The sequence below is a fragment of the Vulpes lagopus genome, chromosome 5 (assembly GCF_018345385.1).
Source record: "Vulpes lagopus strain Blue_001 chromosome 5, ASM1834538v1, whole genome shotgun sequence".
NCBI classification, from domain to species: domain Eukaryota; kingdom Metazoa; phylum Chordata; class Mammalia; order Carnivora; family Canidae; genus Vulpes; species Vulpes lagopus.
In genome coordinates, this window is record NC_054828.1 from 8592758 (window position 1) to 8611489 (window position 18732).

The following is an 18732-nucleotide window of genomic DNA, read 5'->3' on the forward strand; positions in this document are numbered from 1 at the left end:
AAAGTGGAACCCTTACATTGCTGGTGGTGTGTGAAATGGAGCAGCTGATGTTGAGAACAGTTTGGCAATTTATCAAAAAGGTAAACATGGAATTTCCATATGACCTGGTAATTCCACTCCTGCAGTTAATCACCTAGGAGAAATGAAAACATGTCCATCCACCCAGACACTTGTACACAGATGTTCATGGCAGCATTATTCATCATAGCCAAAAAGGAGAAAAAAGCCAACTAATGAATGGATATACAAATGTTTGGACCAATTGGGGCACCTGGGTGGCTCAGTCATTTATAAGTGTCTGTTTTTGGCTTAGGTTGCGATCTTATGGTTCTGGGATCGGGCTCCATATCAGGCTCCCTGCTCTGTGGGGCCTGCTTCTTCTCCCCCTTCCTCTGCCCCCCACTTGTGCTCCCTGTCTCATAAATAAATAAATAAATAAATAAATAAATAAATAAATAAATAAATAAAATCTTTTTTAAAACTATTAAAAAAAATGTTTGGACCATCCATCCATACAGTGGAAAATTATTCAGCCATATAAAAGAAGCAAACTACTGATACATGTGACTCTATCGATGAACACTATGCTCAGTGAAAGAGGCTACTCACAAGAGGATAAATACTGTATGATTCTATTTAAGTGAAATGTCCAGAAGAGGCAAATCGATAGGTAGAAAATAGGTTAGTGACTGCCAAAGGATGGGGGAGGTGGGACTTCAGAGTGACCACTAACAAGGTTCAATTTGGGGAGATGAAAACGATTCTAGGATGGGATGGTGGTGATAGTTGCACAACAGTATTAAATACTAAAACTACTGAATTGCACACTTTAAAAATGAATTTTATAGCATCTAAATTATATCTGATTTTATTTTTAAATTTTAAAAAGGATTTTATTTATTTGACAGAGAGAAGGAGAGCACAAACAGGGAGTAGAGGGAGAGGGAGGAGCAGACTCTGTGTGGAGCAGGGAGCCCGATATGGGGCTTGATCCCAGGACCCTCAGGCATCATGACCCGAGCAGAAGGAAGACACTTAACTGACTGAGCCACCAAGGCGTCCTGTATCTCAATTTTAAGAAAGAAAAAGCCATCAATTGGGGTGTCCTCTAACTCTCTACCTTCTCATTTCTAATTTGCTCTTTGTAGATCCAGAAAGAATCTGTTATTACTCGAGCTTCAACAGAAATGCAATTTCTGTAGCAGTTTCCTCAGCCTTTTCTGATTATTAAGTTTTTTACTTCCAACTATGGAATGAAAGGCTTGGACTCTGTGAAAAAAAAAAATTAGAGGCAGCAATAAGGAGATGTGGCTGAAATATTTTAGGACAAGCTGCCTTCCAGTTTTTGAAATCATGTCCCCCCAGACCCAGACCTAAAGAAACGTCTTCTCTTGCCATTTTTCAAGTGGTTCCTGCTGTTCTGGCCCACACCAGCACCTCACCTTCTCACTCCCTCTGCCACAGAATTCTGACCCAGAAGGGTCAGGTGACTGAAAAAGCAGAAAAGGAAAATCAAAGGGAGCTTTGGGGAGACATCACCCTATGAGCCCTTAACTTAAGCATATGTTCATAGTGGGCATGTGAAAAAATCCCCGTTCTCTTTCTGGGGCAAAAAAGTCATCTTGTAGCTCATAAGGGCAGCTCAGCTGGTCACCAACCTCCACTCCCGCCTCAGACACACCCTGACCATGCCACATTCGGCCTAAATGCCTGTCAGGGAGGACCTGCTGCCCAACTGGGAGAGCTGCTCCCTCCTGCTTCCAGACAAGCGCCACTGAGAGCCAGACTGCAGAATCAGCATAGGTTGGCCATCGTAGGGTTGTCTCTTCTGCGTAAGGATAATAAAGCTGAATGTCTTCCTGGCATGCGGGGTTGAGCGTCTGACTCTTGATTTTGGCTCAGGTTATGATCTAAGTAAGGGTTGTGGGATGAGCCCTGTGTGGGGCTCCACGCTCAGAGGGGAGTCTGCTTGAGGATTTCTCTCCCTCTGTCCCTCCCCCCACTTGTTCTCTAATAAATACATCTTAAAAAAAAACAAAAAACGAATGTCTTCCTTTAGTATAACAGCTTATACAGGGTCAGGTTTGAATCAGAATTACATGCTAGATAGAGCAATATATACTTTTACATTAAAGGGAATGAACTACAAGTTTTAAAATCACATCATCATTCAATCCTTATAACACATGTTGAAGAAGATACCTCTATTCATTATGCAGAAGAAAATAAGCCTAGAAGAGACCCATATACAGTTTTCCAAATAGACTCCAATAATGTACCTTCCTACAAAACCATGCTATCTCCCCATCCTGCCTGGTGAACTGATACCACACAGCCACCAGCTAGATCATCAGGAGCATCCTCATCACTGACGCCACAGAGGTAGTGATTTGGTTGTTTCTTCTCCAGAAGGGACAGAGAGAGTGTGACAAAAGCAGGCGTTGCTGACAGTGAAGGAAATGAGCTGTCTCTGGCTTTGGAGAACTGAGGGAGCCAGGAAGACAATTCTGATATTAGTTTGCCTCCCACTCATTCATCCACTCAACAAACATTTACTAAGTGCCACCACAATCCAGGCATGGTTCTAAGGACTGAGATGCAACGGTGAAAATCAGAAGTTCCAGCCGTTACATTACAGAATCAGACAATAAACATAAAAATAGCTGAGTCAGATCGTGATAACTACAGTACTATAAGAAAAATTAAGCAGGATAAAAGTATAGGGAGTACAGAAGAGAGGGTAACCCCTCTTATTATGTTATTATGTATAATAACATGGTCAGGAAAAGCCCTCTGAGGATATGGTGGCATCTGAGCAAAGACAAAAATGGAAGTGAGGGATCAAGTTATTTGGCTATCTGAAGGAAAAGGGATCCAGGCAGAAGGAATAGCAAGTACAAAGCCTTTGAGGAAGGAACAGCAGCAGCAAGGTGGCCAGGGGCTTGGGAATGAGGAGAGGAGAGCAAACTCCAGCAGGAGTCATGGAGGGCCTGACTGTGTGAGCAGACTTTGGATCTTCTCCCCTGGTAGGTGGGCATCACAACAGAGTTCTTAGCAGAGGTGAACCTGAATCTGACTTAGGTTTTTTTTGTTTTTTTTTTTAATTTTTATATATGATAGTCACAGAGAGAGAGAGAGAGAGAGAGAGAGAGAGAGAGAGAGAGAGAGAGAGAGAGGCAGAGACACAGGCAGAGGGAGAAGCAGGCTCCATGCACCGGGAGCCCGATGTGGGATTCGATCCCAGGTCTCCAGGATCGCGCCCTGGGCCAAAGGCAGGCGCCAAACCGCTGCGCCACCCAGGGATCCCCTGACTTAGGTTTTTAAAAGCTCTCTGGTTGGGGCAGCCCAGGTGGCTCAGCAGTTTAATGCTGCCTTCAGCCCAGGACCTAATCCTGGAGACCCGGGATCGAGTCCCATGTCATCGAGTCCCATGTCAGGCTCCCTGCATGGAGCCTGCTTCTCCCTCTGCCTGTGTCTCTCATGAATAAATAAATAAAATCCTTAAAAAAAATAAAAATAAAAATAAATAAAAATAAAAGCTCTCTGGCTGCTGTGCAGAGAAGGCTGAATGCAGCAGACAGAGGTGACGCTGGTGGGAATGATACTGACTTTGTTACAGAACCAACAAGAAATGGTCAGATTCTGGATATATATTTCAAGGTCTCTGCAATAATCCATATATGCCACATCTCCCACAGACTGCCCTGAGTCTCTGAGTTCTCAGAACGAGCCGGATATAATATCGCTAAACTGGGCGGGCAGGTTTTTCCTGCCCTTGGTCGCTATGGAAACCTTCCTGAAAGCAGCCATCTGGAAGCTGGTGAAAGCAGCTAAGGAGTAAACCACGTCATCAGCTGCCCTGCTGTTGTCACAGGGGTACTGAGAGGCTAACTTTTGAAAACCAGGATCGACACAAGTAACTCTGAGGTGCTACTGAAGGAATTTTAAAAATTAAATGTACATGTTTACAGGCATCTTTTTACTCGGCCACCAGTAAATTTCTCCCTAGTCTGCCAATCTTAGGATTTAAGACAAACGTTCACAAAGCAAAGATTGTCAGATGTCACTGTAGATCTGTGTGTGTTGGGAAGGGCTCGCTCTTGATATAGATCAAGATTTTATCCTTCACCCACTCTTGACCTACTATTCTAATTTTCTGACAATACTGGAGGGTTGCCACAAGTATTCTAAAAGGGCTGAGATCCTGAAGACTCTTTTTCTCTGTGAGAAAATGACAGGACACAGAAAACCACTGATAGTAAGTAACTGGGAGAGAGAAGTGCAAAGCCAGGGGATGATAATGTAGCTACTATAAATGCTTTAAAAATTAAAATCTTAGGGCACATAGGTGGCTCTGTTGGTTAAGTGTCTGACTCTTGATCTCAGGGTTTTGAGTTCAAGCCCTGTGTCAGGCTCCATGCTAGGTGTGGAACCTACTTAAAAAAAAAAAAATTAAAATCTTAAAGACCAGGGCACCTGGGTGGCTCAGTGGTTGAGCATCTGCCTTTGCTTAGGTCATGATCCTGGAGTCCTGGGATCAAGTCCCACATCAGGCTCCCCATAGGGAACCTGCTCTCTATGTCTCTGCCTTTCTCTGTGTCTCTCATGAATGAATAAATAAAATCTTAAAAAAAAAAAAAAAAAAGCTTTAAAGACCTAAATGTGAGATCGGAAACCTTAAAACTCCTAGAAGAAAATACAGGCAGTGATTTTTTTGAAACTGGCCTCAGCAACATTTTTGTAGATCAGTCCTCCAAGGCAAGGCAAACAAAGCAAAAATAAACTACTGGGACTATACAAAATAAAAAGCTTCTGCACACGGAAGAAAACCATCAACAAAATGAAAAGACAGGAGGGAGCGCCTGGGTGGCTTAGTCAGGTGAGTGTGTCTGCCTTCAGCTCAGGTCATGATCTTGGGGTCCTGGGATGGAGCCCTGCAATGGGCAAGCAGCCCTTCTCTGCCTGCTTCTCCCTCTCCCCATCCCTCCCCACTGCTGATGCTCAGGTACGTGTTCTCTCTCTCTCAAATGAATACAATCGTTTTATAAAAAATGAAAAGACAACCTATCGAATGGGAGCAGACATCCGCAAATGATATATCTGATAGAGAGTTAGTATAAAAAATATATTAAAGTACTTACACAAACTCAACACCAAAAAAACCTCCCAAATAATTTGATTTAAAAATGGGCCGGGAGATCCCTGGGTGGCTCAGTGGTTTGGCGCCTGCCTTCGGCCCAGGGCGTGATCCTGGAGTCCCGGGATGGAGTCCTGCATCTGGCTCCCTGCATGGAGCCTGCTTCTCTCTCTGCCTGTGTCTCTGCCTCTTTCTCTCTGTGTCTCTCATGAATAAATAAACTCTTAAAAAAAAGGGGGGGGGGTGGGGGAACCAATGACCTAAATAGACATTTTTCCAAAAATGACAGAGAGATGGCCAATAGACAAATCACTCATCAAAGAAATGCAAATCAAAACCACAATGAGAGGGATCCCCAGGTGGCTCAGCAGTTTAGCACCTGCATTCAGCCCAAGGCATGATCCTGGAGACCCGGGATCAAGTCCCACATCAGGCTCCCTGCATGGGGCCTGCTTCTCCCTCTGCCTGTATCTCTGCCTCTCTATGTGTCTGTCATGAATAAATAAACAAAATCTTTAAAAACAAAACAAAACAAAAAAACCCACAATGAGGTATCACCTTACATCTGTCAGAATGGGTAGAATCAAAAAGACAAGAAAAACAAGTGTTGGTGAGGATGTGGAGAAAAAAGAATCCTTGTACAATATTGATATGAATGCAAACTGGTGTGGCCACCATGAAAAACAATATGGAAGTTCCTCAAAAAGTTAAAAATGGAAATACTGGGGCACCTGGGTGGCTCAGTGGTTGAGTGTCTACCTTCAGCTCAGGCTGTGATCCTGGGGTATTGGGATTGAGCCCCACCCCACATCAGGCTCCCCAAAGGGAGCCTGATTATCCCTCTGCTTCTCTGTCTCTCATGAATAAATTAAATAAAAATCTAAAAAAGAAATACTATATGATCCACTAATCACACTACTGGGTATTTATCCATAAGAAACAAAAAATCTCATTGGAAAAAATATACATACCCCTATATTTATTGCCAGCCTCCAAGATGGTCCCAAATGTTTCTACCTCCTGGTATTCACACCCTTGTGTAGGCCTTCTCTACACTAAGCCACAGGTAACCCTGTGACCAATTATGGTGGCAGTGATCATGTGTAACTTCCAAGGACAGGCCACACACAGCACAGCTTCCACTTTGGTCTCCTGAATCACTTGGTCTGGGGGAAGTCAACTGCCATGCCATAAGGACACCAAGGGAGCCCCATGGAGAGGCATCAACTTTGTAAGCCACTTCAGTGAACCATCCTGGAAGTAGATCCCCTAGTTCCAGTATCTAAGCAATGTCATGAGAGACGCTCCCCTCTCATGAGCCAGACTCTCCCTATTGAGATGCTCCTGAATTCCTGACCCATAAAAACTAGAAGAGATAACAAATGATTATTTCTGTATTAAGCCACTAAGTTTTAGGGTGGTTTGTTATGCATCAAAGATAACTAATATACCTTTGTGATTCCTCTGCCTTGAGCTGAGGTTCTCTCCCTATGCTCCTATAAAGCTTTGTGAATAAATCCATCACAGAACTTACCTCAGCCTTTTTAACTTTTTCTTTTTTCTCCCTTAGACTGCATCTTGTTTCCCTCTGTATCCCTGGCACTCAGAAGTCTCTCAAAAAGTATTTGTTAGATAAATTAGATAAATGAATGAACACCAGCAAATGAAAAACAAAGTAAATAGAAGTCACACTTCACACTACAGTAATAACTGGTGTTTTATTTACACCTTACTCTCCCTTCTTCTGGGTGTCTGGAATATAGCAATCTCCCTACCATTCTGACTCCACACTTTTTAAGACTGCTTTCTTTACTCACTCTTTCTGACTACACAATTCTGGGAAGCTCTTTACATCTACATCACTTCATCTCTCTGAGTTAGTCAGTTGGTTCTGGGTGAACACAGATCTGAACTGGACCAATCATTAACACTCAATAGCCACTGGCAAACATGATGAGACTAGACATCACCGGTTTTCCCAAAATAGCCCAATGAGTCCCTTCTTGGAGGGAGTCCCTTCTTCAATTTGAGACCCAGAAAGCCAAGGAGGTCAGCCCCTTGGGTAATGGAAGCATTCATATATATACATACATGAATGTATATATAGATACAGATACATATATTTACATAGGTATACATATATAAACATACATAAAACTTTTTTAAAATACAATTTTTGAGATGCCTGACTGGCTTAGTTGGTAGAGCATGTGGCTTTTGGTCTTGGGGTTGTAAGCTCAAGCCCCACATTGGGCATGGAGCCTATTTAAAAAAATAATAAGGGAAAAAAAAAATAATAATAAGATAGTAAGGGCAGCCCAGGTAGCTCAGTGGTTTAGCGCCGCCTTCGGCCCAGGGCGTGATCCTGGAGACTTGGGATCGAGTCCCACGTCGGCTCCCTGCATGGAGCCTGCTTCTCCCTCTGCCTGTGTCTCTGCCACTCTCTATTTCTGTTTCTCTCATGAATAAATAAATAAAATCTTAGTAAACAAACAAACAAACAAAATAAAAAAATAATAAAATACTCACTGCTGGAAAAAAGTAGTTTTGTGATGCAAAATTAGTTCATTCATGAATTGCTTATTCTCCTGGAAACTTAAGGAAATAATTCAATAGAATCAAAAAGGTATGTGCATGAAAATGTTTACTTCAGCATGAAGTAAATATGAAAATAAATGTCAAATATAGGGGAATTAATCACATTTTGGGATAATAACACAATAAAATGTGAGTCAATAATTTCATATTCCTACTATGGACACACCTGGCCAAAATGGAGTTACAAGGATTGCAATTACTTTCTCAACTTCAACAGTTAAAACAGAAAAATACATGAAACAATGGTTTTCAGACACTACTAGACAGGCAGCACAGGACAGTGACTCCTCAGAGAGAGAAAACAAATGAGGTGAACCTATGATCACCCCAGTTCCCACCTGGAGAGTTTGCAGACTGGCCCAGGAGACAGTGTGGAGAGCCAGAGGAGGCCAGAGTAGAAGAGAAATGAACGGAGGCTTGCACCGACTGAGAACTTCAGAAATCTACAGAGGGTATATCCCTAGTCTTCATCTGACTACTGGTCAGAGCATGTGTGTGAGGAATGTAACCAAGGCTGGGGAAAGAAACACTTAAAAGAAACATGAGGAATACCTGAAGCTCACCCCACTGGGTCATTGTGATGCATTCTCCCTTTTATATATTGTGGAATGCAATTTGCTAAAATTATGTTAAAATTTTTTGGGACGCGTGGGTAGCTCACTCAGTTAAGTGTCTGCTTTTGGCTCAGGTCATGATCCCGGGGTCCTTGGGGTCGAGCCTCATGTTGAGCTTGCTGTATAACAGGGACCCTGCTTCTATCTCTCCCTTTCCCTCTCATCCCTGTTCATGCTCACTCTCTCTCAAATAAATAAAATATTAAAAAAAAAAGAATGTCTGCATCTATATTCATGAAGGACATATGCTCTATAGTTTTCTTTCTGAGTAATGCCCTTCTTTTGGTTTTGGTATTAGGACAATGTTTGCTTTATAGAATGATATATGAAAAAAAAAGAATGATATGGGAAGTAATCCTCCCCTTCAATTTTCAGGAAGAGTTTGTATAGATGCTGGTTATTACTTCTTTCTTAAATGTTAAGTAAAAATCACCAATTAAGCCTTCTATGTCTGGAGTTTTCTTTGTGGAAAGGTTTCCAAATATTATTTATTTATTTATTTATTTATTTATTTAAAATTTTTAAAAAATATTTTATTTATTCATGAGACACACACACACACAGAGAGAGGCAGAGACACAGGCAGAGGGAGAAGCAGGCTCCATGCAGGGAGCCCAACGTGGGACTTGATCCCAGGTCTCCAGGATCACACCCCAGGCTGCAGGCAGCACTAAACCACTGCACCACCAGCGCTGTCCAAGTATAATTTATTTAACAGAGATAAGGTGATTCAGATTGTCTTGTTCTTGTTCTCCTTTTTTTTTTTTTTTAGGTTTTATTTATTCATGAGAGACACAGAGAGAAAGAGAGGCAGAGACACAGGCAGAGGGAGAAGCAGGCTCCACACAGGGATCCTGATGTGGGACTTGATCCCGGGACTCCAGGATCATGCCCTGAGCCAAAGGCAGATGCTCAACCGCTGAGCCACCCAGGTGTCCCAAAACTTCTATTTTCTTAAAGATTTATTTATTTTAGAGAGAGACAGAGAGAGAATGCACAGGGGGAGGGGCAGAGTCTCAAGCAGACTCCGTGCTGAGCATGGAGCCTGATGTGGGGCCCTGAGCTGAAACCAAGAGTTGGATGCTCAATCAACTGTGCCAACCAGGTGCCCTCTACCTTTTTATAAAGTAAGCTCTAAGCCCTCCATTGGGCTCAAACTCATGACCCTGAGATCACAAGTTGCATGCTCTGGGCAGCCCCGGTGGCGCAGCGGTTTGGCGCCACCTGCAGCCTGGAGTGTGATCCTGGAGACCCGGGATGGAGTCCCGCATCAGGCTCCCTGCATGGAGCCTGCTTCTCCCTCTGCCTGTGTCTCTGCCTCTCTCTCTCTCTGTGTCTATGACTAAATAAATAAAATCTTTAAAAAAAAAAAAAAGAAAAAAGTTGCATGCTCTACTGACTGAGCCAGCCGGGTGCCCTAAACATTAAAACTTCTAGAAGAAAACATAGGAGAAAATGATTGTGATCTTGGTTAGGCAAAGATTACTTAGACTTCACACTGAAAGCATGATAACTGATAATACTAAAGGAAAGAAGTCAGATTGGAAAAGATACATACCGCAGAATTCCATCATTAGGACATCCTGGAAAAAGCAAACTATAGGTACAGAAAACAGACCAGTAGTTCCTATAGAATGAGGGTAGGAGGAAGAGTTAACTACACAGCTATATAGGGTAATTTTGGGAGGTGAGAGAACTGTTTTATCTTGATTGTTGATAATCACAGGACTATGTATTTGTCAGAGCTTGTAGAACTGCACACTAAAAGCAGTGAATTTTATCATATGTAAATTATACCTTAATTTAGAAAAAAAAATTATGCTTACTTAGTGAAAGAAGCCAGACACAATAGTATAAAAATTCCAATTATGGGGACTAAAGAAATATGAATACTATTTATGATCTAAAATTAAGTGAAAACATTATAATCTGCATGCATGCACACCCAGAAATGTATAAATCGTTCAGTCATTCATGCCCCAAATATTTCTCCAACACATTTTATGTGCTAGGGCAACAATGATATACAACCTAGAGGAGAAAATCCAACAGGAAACAAACAGATGGACAAATAAATGAGAATTCCAGAATGTGGGAGGTACTCTGAATTAAACAAAAGGCTGGGACACCTGGGTGGCTCAGTGGTTGAGCAACTGCCTTCAGGCCAGGGCATGATCCTGGAGTCCTGGGATTGAGTCCCACATCAGGCTCCCTGCATGGAGCCTGCCTCTCACTCCGCCTGTGTCTCTGCGACTCTCCCTCTCTCATGAATAAATAAAATATTTAAAAAATAAATCAAATAAACAAAAAGCTGATGTGATATAAAATCTACAGAAGGAATCTCTGAAACACTATTTGGGTAGATACCTGAAGGACAGGAATCCAGCCTTGCAAAGATCTAAGACTGGAGAGTTATGGGCAGAAGGAATGCCAAATCCAAATGCTCTACGCTGACATGGGTAAGACCTTGAAGGACCAGAAGGGAGCCCAGTGGAACTGAAACACAATGAACAAGAGGTGAAATGGTAAGAGAAAACGGGAGAGGTAGAGGTACCCAGATCACCAAGGGACTGTAGGTCATGGTGAAGGATTTAGATTTTAAGGACAATAGGAATCCACAAAGGGCCCTAAATGTGGCTGTTGTGTGGCAAATGGCTTGTAGAGAGACAAGTGTGGAAGGGCAAGATTTAGGAAACATGATGGGAGTGGTGACAATAGAAGTAGAGATGAAGAGAAGTGAATGGATTCAGGATAGAAATTGAAGGAAGAACCAACAGGCCTTCCTACTGGGTGGGATATGATGAACAAAGAAAGGGAGCAAGTGAAAGTGAGGCCTAAGTTTCTGGTCTGAATTCTGGGATTATTAGGATGCCATTTACTTATATGGAGGAGAGTGGAAAACAGATTTGAGGGAAGAAGGGATTATGAAGTGAGGGATAATGTTAATGTTTCTTAGATATCCAACTGGAAATGGTAAACAGGTGACTGGATATACAAGTGTACTTCTTCAGGGAATGGTCAGAACTAAAGAGATACATCTGGGAGTCTCATTTATCTATCCAACCAACAAATTTTTGAGCAATTACTATGCACTAGACACTGTTCCATGTGCTAGGGGTAGAGCAGTAAAATAAGATAAACAAAATTCTTGCTCTGTGAACCTGCAGTTTCCTTATCTGTAAAAGGGGATGACAAATGAGAAACTGTAAGTACTTATCACAATACATGGCACACAGTATGTGCTTACTAAATGTGACTATTAATATTAGTGATAGAAAACAGATAAGTAAATGAATGAGATAATTTCAGAGTAATAATATATACTATGAAGAAAATAACACAGACTAATAGGTTTCAGAGTACCACATAGGGGCAGAAGAGCTACTTTTGATGGGTGGTCTGAGAAGGTCTGAGGAAATGACATTACAGCTGAAACCACAGAGATGACTAGGAACCAGCTCTGCAGAGATCTGGTAGAGCAGCCCAAGCATAAGAAATGGCTCACACAAGGGTCTTAAAAGAACAAGAATTCATTGCACTGGAGAAATAACAGGCCAGTGTGTCGGAGGTAGAGTGATGAGGGGAAAGTAGCAGATAGCACTGGCGAGGCAGGCAGGAAACAGCTTACAGATGGCCTTCTACTCATGACAAAGATGCTGGATTTTATTTTAATGGGAAGCAACTGGAGAGCTGTGAGCAGGGACATGACATGGTCTGACTTTGGTCTTAAAGAAATCACAATGGTACTGTGTGAAGAATGAATTTCAGGGGAATCCCTGGGTGGCTCAGCGGTTTATTGCCCCCTTCAGTCCAGGGCCTGATCCTGGAGATCCGGGATCAAGTCCCACATCGGGTTCCCTGCATGGAGTCTGCTTCTCCCTCTGCCTGTGTCTCTGCCCCTCTCTCTCCCTTTCTCTCTCCCTCTCTCTCTCTCATGAATAAATAAATAAAATCTTAAAAAAAAAAAAAAAAAAAAGAATGAACTTCAGATGGGTTAAGGATGGAAGCTATTACAGTTGTCCAGGTGAGAGAAAGTATCTTGGACTAAAGTAGTTGAAGTGGTGGCAAGTAACTAGATTCTAGAGGATATCTGGAGATGTGGAGATAGATAACAGAAATAAGGAATAAAGAAATCAATGATGACTCCTGGGTTTTGTGTAGGTCCTATTACAAAGATGAAGGAAGACTCAGGGAAGATAAAGTTTCAGGGTTAGGAATCAATAGATCTGCTTTGGTCATGCTAAGTTGGGGTGCCTATTAGACCTCTAAGTGGACATGTCAAGTAGACAATTGTATGTATGAGTATAAAGTTCACAGAAGTCAGAACTATATATGTGAATCTGGGAATCATGAGGACTAGATGTCATGGCCAAGGAAAGAATGGTGAATAGGGGGCCCAGAAGCAAATCTGGAAACATTCCAACACTTAGAGGTTAGGCAGGAAAAGGAACAGGAAATAAAATTTGAGGGGTGGCCAATGTAGTAGAAGGAACACTAATAGTGTGTAGTGCTGTAGAAATCAAGAGGAGGAGGAGGTGATCATCAGTGCTATTACCATCTAGAGGTCAAGTGGTATGAGGACAGAGGATGGGTTGCTGTTCTGCAAGCTGGAGGTTTTTGGTGATCTTGACAAGACTTGTAAGTTTTAATGGTGAAGGTGAAAGTCCAATTGGAGTGAGCTGAAGAAAGAACAAAAGTGGAGTCATCAGCATCAAGATAGTATATGATTTCACCCATTTAAAATACCTACATGTTGGGATCCCTGGGTGGCGCAGCGGTTTAGCGCCTGCCTTTGGCCCAGGGCACGATCCTGGAGACCCGGGATTGAATCCCATGTCGGGCTCCCGGTGCATGGAGCCTGCTTCTCCCTCTGCCTATGTCTCTGTCTCTCATTCTCTCTGTGTGTGACTATCATAAATAAAAAAATTAAAAATAAAATAAAATAAATAAAATAAAAAAAAAAAATAAAATAAATAAAATAAAATAAAATAAAATAAAATAAAATAAAATAAAATACCTACATGTTGAAGGTATTATAAAAATGAATATGGCTGGGAACCCTGGGTGGCGCAGTGGTTTAGCGCCTGCCTTTGGCCCAGGGCGCGATCCTGGAGACCCGGGATCGAGTCCCACGTTGGGCTACCGGTGCATGGAGCCTGCTTCTCCCTCTGCCTGTGTCTCTGCCTCTCTCTCTCTCTGTGTGTGTGACTATCATAAATAAATAAAAATTTTTAAAAAATGAATATGGCTGAGTTAGGTGGTAGGAGTATGGGCTTATTGGTCTCTATTTTTAATGTTGTTGTTGTTGTTTTTTTTAAATACAGAGGTACTGCTTAAAAACAATTATATCACATCAAAACTTGCACCTGAGCAATCAGAGCAGCATTATTTATAACAGCCCAAAGTGGAAATAATCCAAATGCCCAACAATGGATGCATGGATAAACAAAATGTACATCTCCATGGAATGGAATATTGTTCAGCCACAAAAAGAAATGAAGTACTGACACAGGCTACAACATGAAACTTGAAAACATGCTCAGTGAAAGAATCTAGTCACCAGTTACAAAAGACCATGTACTTTATCATTCCATTTATACGAAATGCCCAAAATAGGCAAATCCCTGAGATAGGAAGTAGATTAGTGGTTGCTAGGGGCTGGAGGGAGGGGGAAATAAGGAATGACTGCTAATGGCTATGGGTTTTCTTTTGGGGATGATGAAAATATTCTGGAATTAGACAACAGTGATGGCTGCACGTCACAGTGAATGTACTAAAAACCTCTGAATTGGAAAATTTATAAGGATGACTTTTGGAGCTCCCAGCTGGCTCAGTAGGTGGAGCAGGTGACTCGATCTCAGGGTTGTGAGTTTGAGCTCCATGACGCATGGAGAACTTACTTAAAAACGAAAATCTTTTTTAAGAAAGTGACTTTGGGACAACCTGGATTAGAAAAGATGCTTATGAACCAGGACACTTTAAAAGTAGAGCAATTTGAAAGACAGACTATAAGGGGAAAATGCTTTTTCCTTCCTTTTTTTTTTTTTTTTTAATTTTTATTTATTTATGATAGTCACAGAGAGAGAGAGAGAGAGGCAGAGACATAGGCAGAGGGAGAAGCAGGCTCCATGCACCGGGAGCCCGACGTGGGATTCGATCCCGGGTCTCCAGGATCACGCCCTGGGCCAAAGGCAGGCACCAAACCGCTGAGCCACCCAGGGATCCCCTACATGCACAGTTCTAACATTACAGATTCTAAAACATTTTTCTCCACTGAACACTAAATGATTAGCATTTTCCCCAGTAACCATGCAGTTTTTACAGCCATATATTCTGTAACTGACTAATCTAATCATCTGTTGATACATGTAAGCACCTAGGAGCAACATCTGCATTAAAAACAATGCTGTGAGGGACCTTCTCTCTGAAAATTTTTAAAATGAAATTAATTAATCTGTATCATTTGGGAGAGGATTTGGATTTTTTTAAAAATCTGCTTTTTCTACTTTAAAGTGGCAGCTTTGTAAACAGAAATCAAAGTATGAGATTAGGTTAATAACAGATTATTAATATTAGAGTTTAATATGATGCCATCTGAGAAAGGTAATTAACCCAATGACCCTACACTTAAAATTTTACAATATAATTATAGTACAGTGAGGAATTACTATTTTAATAGTTGGCTCCAGAATACTTCTTAGAGAGGGGGTTTATCTTTGTTTTGGAAAATACTTTGATAAGCTCCTTCAAGGTAAAAGGTAAACCCTGAGGCATAGAAGAAAGGAGAGATCTATCAATTGCCTAGTAAAAGAAATGAATAGAAATTTGGAGGCAGGAGAGAACAGAACTAGAAGTCACCTGAACCATAAAGAGAAGGGGAAGAGAGAAGTCCAAAACCAAGGTGAGGAGCTACATCCCTGGGAACAAAGCGACCCACAACCTATGAGAATTAACACTCAGAGTGCCTGGGGGTGGAGAGGCCTGGAGGGTGAAGACAGGATGCCTCTTCAGGAAAGGACAACCCAAAACCCAACTGAAGTTGTGTTGTTGCAGGGTAACATCTTCGCCATTCCCTATCTTCAATAAGGCCGGCCCTACTTGTAAGAGCCATGAAGGTGGTTTGAGGAAAATCAAATAAAAGATCTAAACACAGGGATAATAATTCATACTTTATAGAGTTGTTATGAGGTCTAAATGAGTTAAATTTGAAAAATCTGGGGGAGGGCGTTGGCATTCTCACATAATGTGGGCTTACAGGGCTTGCATCCGTTTTACTAAAATTTCAAGATAAGAGATTTCAGCTGATTATGTAACGCAAAAGTTTTATCTCATTTCCTTAGATTTGTATATAAAATAACCACTTTTTAAAAATACAGGGGTGCCCAGGTGGCTCAGTTGGTTAAGCAGGTTAAGCATCTTCCTTTGGCTCAGGTCATGATCCTGGAGTCCCGGGACAGTTTGCTTCTTCCTCTCTGCACTTGCCTCCAGCTCGTTCTCTCTCACTCTCTCTTTCAAATACATACAATCTTTTTTTTTTTTAAGATTTTATTTATTTACTGATGAGAGACACACACAGAGAGAGGCAGAGACATAGGCAGAGGGAGAAGCAGGCTCCCTGCAGGAAGCCCAATGTGCGACTTGATCCTGGGACTCCAAGATCATGCCCTGAGCCAAAGGCAGATGCTTGAACCGCTGAGCCACCCAGGCATCCCTCAAATAAATAAAATCTTAAAAAAAAAAAATTACATGCTACATTTCAGCAATATCGCGGAGTTTACGGCTTCCTAACTTTACAATGTTGTTCCCTTTTGCTTTCCCTTAAATAATCTCAACCCGTGGTTCTCAAACTGTGTTGTGCATCAGAATCATCATCTGGAGGACTTTTAAAAACCCAAAAAAGCTGAATTTTTTTTTTTAAGATTTTATTTTGGAGGTGCCTGGGTGGCTTAGTTGGTTAAGCATCTGTCTTCCGCTCAGGTCATGATCTTGGGGTCCTGGGATCAAGCCCTCTGGCTCCCTGCTCAGCTGGGAGTATGCTCCTCCCTCTGCCCTTCACCCTGCTCATGTTCTCTCTCCTAGTCTCTCACTCTTGAATAAATAAATCTGTTTTAAGAAAAAGATTTTTAAGTAATCTCTGTACCCAATGTGGGGCTCAAACCTACAACCCCAAGATCAAGAGCCACATGCTCTACTGATTAAGCCAGCCAGACACCCCCTAAAAGGCTGGATTTTTTAATCTGAAGGTCTGAGTAGAATCTGAGACTGTTCCTTTCTTACAAGGTCCCAGGTGATGTTGATGCTGTGGTCCAGGGAACACACTTTCAGAACCACTGGGCTAAACTACCCTTTGACCATTCTTTCGAATTCTAGTTCAGATGTGACCTCCTAGAACACCTTCCTCTTCCATGGTCCATGCCCCCTACCTCCCTTCTCTGATAAAACTAATTGTTGTATGTGCTCCTACTGTTTCTCATTTCATACTATGCTGTAATTTACATATGTATATATTTGCCCTATATCTGTACCTAGGCCTGACCCATGCCAGGTGTTGACTGTATGAAGAGGGGATACTAAACTCCTTGAAGATCCCTATGTACAACATGCTCCTTGTAAGTTCCTATGCTGAGCTCCTTCTGCTTGTAAGGCCTTCCACTTTATCTGACTTCTCATTCTCCAGGCTCAGCCCAGGCATTTCTTCCTCAAGGAAGCCTTCTTCGACACACCCCCTGCCTCAGGTTTGTCAGGTGCCCCTCTTCCTCTATCTATAACACATCATACAACATATTTAATATACTATCTATAACATATTTATCTTAATAATAGCTACCATTCACTGCAGGCTTTCTAAGCATCAGGAACTTTAATAAGCAGAGCCGAATAAAAATTTTTAGAAGTCCGTTCGTTTGTCAAGCCATTCCCACTTCTGGAAATTTATCCTACACTTCAACAAAAATGACTCCTATAGAAAGACACTCCATACGGCATTGTTTATGATGGCAAAATATTAGAAAACCTCAATATCCACTGGTAGGGGACTAGTTAAATAAGTTACATAACATAATGGAACAGTGTGCAGCTGTCTAAAAAGAAGGGGTCACTTATTTATGCACTGATGGGGAACGCACAAGATACACTGCTAAGTGAAAAAAGCAAGAGGCAAAACAGTGAGAATAGTAAACATCTGTCTAAAGATGGGGAAGTTTTCACATAAAATTTAGAAGGCTGCATGTAAGAGTAATTGGGTGGCAGAGGGACTTTTTACCTAATACCCTTTTGTACCTTTTGTTTTTTTTTTTTTTTTTTTTAATTTTTTATTTATTTATGATAGTCACAGAGAGACAGAGAGAGAGAGGCAGAGACAAAGGCGGAGGGAGAAGCAGGCTCCATGCACCGGGAGCCTGATGTGGGATTCGATCCCGGGTCTCCAGGATCGCGCCCTGGGCCAAAGGCAGGCGCCAAACCGCTGCGCCACCCAGGGATCCCCTCCTTTTGTACCTTTTGAATTTTGAAGTATTTGAATGCATTACCTATTCAAACGAAGTTAAGCATGGAAAAAATTTAAAGACCTTCAGAAAGCCAAATAAGAAAGATTAGCTGTTCCCCCTATTTAATCAATATAAATAGAAAAATGAATATGAGGAAGTCTAACATTTAGATTTTTTTTCTAAGATGACTTTTGCCATGAATATCTAATGCCTAGTTCTTTCCATTTCCTCTTTGTCTGTCATGTCTCTGCTGTATTAGAGCCCTCAGCACATGCCTGGTTTACTAAGGTCAATCCACAGCAGATATTCATCAGTTCCAGTGACAACACTCCAGTTCTTACAATATGGAATGTGCAAGGGTCGTGATCCTTTGGTTCTCCTCCTGCCTTGCTGGCTGCTCCTCCTGAGTCTCTTTTCCCAGTTCTTCCCCTGCCAGTTCTTAAAAGGCCTTACTGTTCTGTCCTAGATCCTTCTCCACTTCCCTGCACTCTCACAGACTCTTGTGGCTTCAATTTACACCTACAGGCAGATGATCCAATTTCCATTTCCACAACACATTTCTCTCCAAATTTCAGGCTGACATATCCAACTGCCCACTGGGACACTCCTCCACATTCCTCGAAATACCATGCTCTCAAATTAAAGTCATTGTGAACCCTGCCCTTCTCTGGTGGTCCCTATCTCAGGCGACTGACCTTATAACCTATCCACATCTTTCTCCAGCCAGAATTGGGCCTCATGGTTAAATGGCTTCTCCTTTATCTTCCCAACTCCACACTTCAATTCATAAAGCCTTTCCTACTGTTTTTTGAATCTTCCCTTTTCTCTTTAACCTTTGCTACTTCCCAGTTGGGGCTGTCATTTCTTACCATCATGGTTCTTACAAGTCTTTCAACTG

General features: G+C 41.9%; 1 protein-coding gene across 6 annotated transcripts in view; it reads right to left on the minus strand.

Moving 5' to 3' along the window:
- SGSM3 (small G protein signaling modulator 3) overlaps positions 1-18732 on the minus strand; it is a 45885-nt gene that overhangs the window by 10788 nt on the left and 16365 nt on the right. For 2 of the 6 annotated variants that reach the window (XM_041754031.1, XM_041754027.1), the window contains exon 2: positions 12905-13028. The exons of the other annotated variants lie outside the window; for them this stretch is intronic. The gene's annotated coding sequence lies outside the window, so the exon portion shown is untranslated. The remainder of the gene's footprint in view (positions 1-12904; positions 13029-18732) is intronic. 6 annotated transcript variants of the gene reach the window in all.